The sequence below is a fragment of the Neofelis nebulosa genome, chromosome 9 (assembly GCF_028018385.1).
Source record: "Neofelis nebulosa isolate mNeoNeb1 chromosome 9, mNeoNeb1.pri, whole genome shotgun sequence".
Classification (NCBI taxonomy): domain Eukaryota; kingdom Metazoa; phylum Chordata; class Mammalia; order Carnivora; family Felidae; genus Neofelis; species Neofelis nebulosa.
Window position 1 is genome coordinate 58,739,058 of NC_080790.1, and position 6,507 is coordinate 58,745,564.

General features: G+C 43.4%; 1 long non-coding RNA gene across 1 annotated transcript; it reads left to right on the forward strand.

The window, feature by feature from the left end:
- The first annotated feature begins 1,197 nt into the window (after positions 1-1,197).
- LOC131485022 (uncharacterized) lies at positions 1,198-3,148 on the forward strand. Its single transcript, XR_009248583.1, has 2 exons — positions 1,198-1,457; positions 2,679-3,148. It is a non-coding gene; the product is annotated as an uncharacterized LOC131485022 (long non-coding RNA).
- Positions 3,149-6,507: the final 3,359 nt, after the last annotated feature.

Here is a 6,507-nt window from a genome sequence, read left to right on the forward strand (position 1 = left end):
TTTTCCTTTTTCTAACAGCTTTGGTCTTAAATGTCTTCTAAAAATCTCTTCTGCTGTTACTAGGAGACAGGCCTTATCACTCTGGGAACTGAATGTGCCAGGGCAGGATACAGGGATGTGGGCAGGTGAGGGTGGCAATCAATGGTTCATAGAGTAAGGCCATCAGAGTGAGCAATACTCCTCCTCACTGACTTCTGATTGACTGCTAAGCGCAGGTTCCCTCCATCACTCCCTCTTTACTTCGTTGGTCTTCCTAAGAGCCTGAGGACTCCTCACTGGGAGAGAACCCCGGCCGCCTCTGGTCCTTAGGGCTCCTTTGGCACAGCCTTTTGCCCAGGTCCATATCCAGGAAATGATCCTGGCTAGATTTCAGCCTCCATTTACTCCCTTAGTTGGATGCCCATGCACAGGGTATGACCTGTACAGCTGTGCATGGAGTCCCTTGTCCTTACTGCCCACCTCCTCCTGCCAGTGTAGAGATGGTCATTTCTCATGTCCTCTTCTGCTTTTCAGAGTCAATTTGCTCAAGGTCAGTGAATCAGCTGCATTTTATGTACTTTGTCCTGAGCAGTTTTAATCTGAGAGATACCAGGAAAGGAAGATTCCCTAGACTCCAAGGGTATATGTTATAGGGAGGATTCGTAGATACCAGGTTCTGTTAGCTTAGGCACCTGTCAGAGTCTGCAATTTTCAAACACCGTGGGACATTAGTCACCCAGCTTTCAAAATGTATTATTGCCTGGATCTTCTACAAAGAGATCCTTTTATGGGGCGGGATATAATAAGGGTTAAGTAAAAACAGAAGAAAGACAACTCTAAGTCTTGAACAAACTGAAAGCCCTTTGTTCATGATTTGTTCACCAAATATGTATTAAGTGCTTATTGTGTGCCAGGTGATAGGATATGAGAATGAACAAAAAGAGACATGAGACATTAAAAAAACTGACATAGCAGGGGAGAGAGAGATTAAACAAAGAAACCCACAACAACATAATCACAAGCTGTAAAAGTTCTATGAATGAACAGTACTCACTGCCCTTTGAGGACATAGAGTATGTTTTATTTGTTCTGGTATCACCAATGCCTGTTACTCAGTAGGTGCTAAATAAATATTTGTAGAACCGATGGATGGATGGATGGATGGATGGATAACTACATGAAAGAAAGAATAATTGCATAGCATAAGAACCACCTAAATGCACATCATTGAGATATTGTGAAGACGGAGAGCTGTTATTTCTGGGTGATTTTCTTACCTTGATTAAACTTGCATTGCAATCTCAGATTATCAAATCTCTCTGCAGATCAGCTATAAACTGGCATGGTCCAGAATCCCAGGCATGTAGCATCTCCTCACAGGACCTTGTTTGCTACTCCGAAATTCTTGGACTGAATGTGGGTTTCTGGAAACCAAGTAATGTAAATAGCCCTTCAGTAGGAAGAGGCAAAACCTGCAGGTACGGTGTGATTTCTACCACATTCTCTTTGTAGCTTTCTTTAGGTTTTCTTCCGGGTTTATGGCATTGTGGTCTTCTCTGAAGTTCTGATTTCCTACTTGCCTCGGTTGAGACTCTTTGGTTATAAGATACTGAAATACATTTAAAGAAACTAAAAAAGGGGGAATCATAAAGAAAGAGGGAAGAATCTCATAGGAACCAGTTTAGAAAGTAGAGCTTATCTCTCTATCCCTTTCCCTTTCCCTTCCTCTCCCTCTCCACCCCCTCCCATACCCCTCACCTAGAAACCATAATGCCCAACATCTCTTCTTTGCCCTGCTTATCTTCCCCATTCTCTCTGCAGACTGACTTTCTCTGCAAGGCTATTGTTAGGATTACACTGAATGTATAGATCAAGTTGGGAAGAAGTAATCTCTTGACAATATAATTTTCCTATCCATAAATATGGAATATCTTCCCATTTATTTAGTTCTTTGATTTCATTTATCAGGTTTTGTATTCAGATCTTGTATGTATCTTGTTAGTATTTTATTTGGGGGGGGTACTAATGTCAATGGCATTATGATTTTAATTTCAAATTCTACTTGTTCCTTGTGGGCATTTAGGAAGCAACTGGCTTTTGTACATAAACCCTAATCCTTCAACATTGCCATAATCACTAATTCTGGGGACTTTTGGACAGTTCTTTTGTATTTTCTACATAGATGGTCATCCCAATCTGTGTACCTTCTGATTAATTAATTAATTAATTAAGTCTTATTGTATTTGCAAGGCATTCCAGTACTATATTGAAAAGGAGACATGAGGTGTGCCTGGGTGGCTCAGTTGGTTAAACATCCAACTTCAGCTCAGGTCATGATCTCGCAGTCCATGGATTCAAGCCCCACATTGGGCTCTGTGCTGATGGCTCAGAGCCTGGAGCCTGCTTCGGATTCTGTGTCCCCCTCTCTCTGCCCCTCCCTTGGTCACGCTCTGTCTCTCTCTCTCAAAAATAAATAAACATTAATTTTTTTAAAAAAAAAGAAAAGGAGATGTGAGAGGGGACATCCTTGTACTTAATTTTAGTGGAGAATATTCGAGTTTCCTACCATTAAGTATGATGTTAATTGTAAGTTTTTTATAGATAGTCTTTATCAAGTTTAAGAAGCTGTAGATTTTTTATGACACATCACTTTTTTTGTCCCTGTAATTGCAGTTGTTTCTTTCGGCATCTTCCCTTAGGCTGTTCTCCCTGGGTCAAGTGCAGAGAAGCCAGGTCTCATCCATTCTTGGCACTCAAAGACCCACTGATGTGCCTTAGGAGCACACCCCACAGGTCAGAAGCTCTGGAGTTCCCTGCTGAATCATGAAGTCCTGTGGGACCATCCCTTCTTCTTCATGGCTGCCAGTCACCTCCTCCCAGAACACCTTATTGTGAAGAGGGTCCATTGGGAAGGTGTCTTCTTGCTGTTGTCCTCTAGTGGCTGGACAAGATGGGGATGGCCTCCTGGAGCTAAGACAAAGGTAGACACTCCAACTGCCCAGGATGTGGGAGGCAATTGAATGGGGTGCAGGAGTTCCTCCCAGATCCCTAGACCCTGTGAAGAGCATATGGATTAGAAGATGCACAACTTGAATCTAAAGGATTTTTTTGAACAGTCTTCTGGATGTTGAGTCTGTGCCTGGTGAGCTAAAATAAACCATGCTACCTATGTCTTCCTCTAATAATCAGTAGATGTGCCCCCATTTCCCTAGGCAATGTTTGATCACTGTTTCCCACACCAGAATGTAAAGTTCCCCAAGGGTAGTGACTGTGTCTGTTTTGGTTCACATGGCAGTCTCTGCCCAGCCCAGTGCTTGGCACATTGGAGGCCCATGGTAAATACTTGCAAAAGGTCTATATACCTGACCAGGAAGATGGGAGGCTAAGTGGACAGCCAGCATTGGACGATGGGGGAAAGGCTGAAGATGAGAGCGTGTGTAGAGCCAAAAGTCAAGTCAGGGCATGGGAGAATGTGGAATAGGGTCAGGACCAGAGAAGAGGGGCCAACACTTAGTAAAACATGGAGGAGACCCGAGGCAGTTCTGGGGAAGCAAAGAGCAAATGCAGAGGGCCAGCAATGAAAGTAGGACTAGCAGGCGGAGCGAGCAAGTTGGAGGGGTCAGCAACCCTGGGACTGCTGCCCAAAGCAGGTGTCTACTTGCCTGGGTGAGCAGGGCAGACTGCATTTAATGGTCAGAGGTTAAAGAGTAGGTAGAATGTGATTAAGCAGTGGTTTGCAATTCTGGCTGCACATTTGAATCACTGGGGGTAATTTTTTAAAACATAAAGGTACCAGGTTCCATGTCCAGAAATTCTGATTTTGTTTTCATCCTGAAGGCAAGGAGAGGCTACTGAAGGTTTTAAGGATGTGTGTGTGTGTGTGTGTGTGCACGCACGCATGAATGTGTGTTGATGTTTATTTGGATAACAGATTGCAGAGACCGGTTAGCAGGGTATTGGGCATATGACTCAAGAATAGGTATTTTGCAAAAGTATCCCATGCATTTAAAATATGCATTTGGGTTGGGGAACCACTGTTCTAAAACAATAGCCTTTAGTCTTGGGTGCACATTGTATTCATCTGGGGGGCTTTAAAAACTTTTGATGCCTAGACCTCACTCCCAGGGATTCTGATTTAATTCTGTGCAGAGAGATTTTTCAAAACGCCTCCAGATGTTTACAGTGTGTGACCAGGGTTGAAAACCACTGTGTCTCACTGTTGTGAGACTTGCCACTCAGTGTGGTCCAAAGACCAGCAGTATAGACATCATCTATGAACTTGTTGGAAATGCAGAATCTCAAGTTCTACCCCAGATCTACTGATTCAGAATCTGTACTGTAAACAGATTCCCTGAGTGATTAGCATGTATAGTAAAGTTTGAGAAGCATTGGTCTAGAGCAGTAATTCTCAAAGTGTGTTCCTTAGAGCAGCAACAGCATCACTTAGGAACTTATTAGAAATGCAAATTCATGGGCCACTGAATAGAAACTCTGGGAGATGAAGTTTAGGATTTCGTTTTAACAGGCCATCCATTATGGTTTCAGAACAATAATTATAAATGGAGAAGGCAACAACTTCAGATTGCAAATCCACCAGGGAATCTGGCCAGCTGAGTATTTGAGAGATTTAGGGGTTAACTCACTTTTCTAACCTCTTCGTGCAGCTTTGGCTTTCAAAAGACTTGGAATAAATAAATAACAGTTTCTCCTCTGTGAGAGCCACCTTCCTCCCGTCTTGGGACACATCCGGTTGGAGTGATGGCTTGACATTTTTCTCACGATCTCTCTGATCCCCCTCTCAGGATATCTGCCAGAGGCTACGCCGACTCCTGCCCAAAGGCTGACTTCCCAATGACTTTCATATTAAATAAAGAAAAGATGGGGCAGAGAAAGCAGCTGCGGGGTCTCAAAGGCACAACCCAAGAAGAACTAAGGAAACAAACACTATCTGCTCACAGGAAGTGAGTTTCCTCTTTATGGCTCAGGTGCACAGAGTGAGACCTGTGGCAGAGGGAGAGGTTACTGCAGTTGACCTAAAGAAGGAGAATTCTCCCTACAGGTGCATTTCTCTGGCTGCACCCTCTGTAGCCATAGGTATGATTTGTCCCAAGGTATCCAGCTCCTCTCCTCCATCTTGTGACTAAGCCAGGCTTTGGTCAGGCAGCAAGCTGTAGAAAACATGCATATTTTGGCACTGGAGTAAGGAGCGAACATTTCACAATAATGGGATCAAGGGTGGGCCTTCCCTCTCTTTGTGGATTTTTAAGCAATGTGCAGAAGGTCTATAAATGTGCTTCAGGGACAGGCCAGAGGGCTGAGGCTTGAGTGTTCAATATAATACAAGAAGAAGTTTTGTGTCCTCATCATTCGCCTCCCCTAGTGGGAAGGGGAAGGGTCTTTTGGTGAGGCAAAGACATACTTTGCTAGTTTAAGAATGGGGTCAAATTGGGGCGCCTGGGTGGCTCAGTCATTTGGGTGTCTGACTTCAGCTCAGGTCATGAACTTGCGGTTCATGAGTTTGTGCCCTGTATCGGACTCTGTGCTGACAGCTCAGAGCCTGGAGCCTGCTTCAGATTCTATGTCTCCCTCTCTCTCTGTTCCACCCCCGCTGTCTCTCTCTCTCAAAAATAAAGACTAAGGGGCCCCTGGGTGGCTCAGTTGGTTAAGCGTCCGACTTCGGCTCAGGTCATGATCTCACTGTCCGTGAGTTCGAGCCTCGTGTCAGGCTCTGTGCTGACTGCTCAGAGCCTGGAGCCTGTTTCAGATTCTGTGTCTCCCTCTTTCTCTGACCCTCCGCCGTTCATGCTCTGTCTCTCTCTGTCTCAAAAATAAATAGACATTAAAAAAAATTAAAAAATAAAGATTAAAACTTTTTTTTTAAAGAATGGGGTCATTTTAAAGAATGGGGTCATTTTTTTTAAAGAATGGGGTTATATGTTTCTGTGATGGAATGACTGAGATATTATTTTGAGGTTTAGTCTTGCTAGTTTTTTCCTCCCCTATTCCAAGAAGGTAGCTGGGCCCTTTGAGGTTCCTTCCAGGAGAAAAATTGTCCCAAACTTGGAAATAGGCAAGAGAGAGTAAGATTTAAGTGTTGTTTTAGGGCACTGCTGGACCTGTCTATTTACTAGGCCTATTTTACAACTCTGTAGGGATAAGGTGAACTTACAGATTTTTGTCAGGTAGAGATGCAAACAATTTCTGTCCCTCAGAACAGATAACCCTCAAAGTTATTGTGAATGGCCCTGCTGGACATTTTACCCCATTTTTTATGTGAACCAGCAATCTACGAAGCCGTGTATAAGATTCTCAAAAGCTGTTTGGAGCAGCTTCACATCCGCCAGTTTCTCTGCAAAATGGGGCTGAATACAATCTTCTACATGTGCTCATTTTATATTTACACGAGAGTCACATTTCTTAACCTTTTGAGAATGTAACATTCTTTTAAGACTGGTTTATGTTACAGACAACTTCTCTTTCTGGCTTTTGTTTTTCAAAAGCCTAAGCTTCTTGGCAGGTTTATGCTAA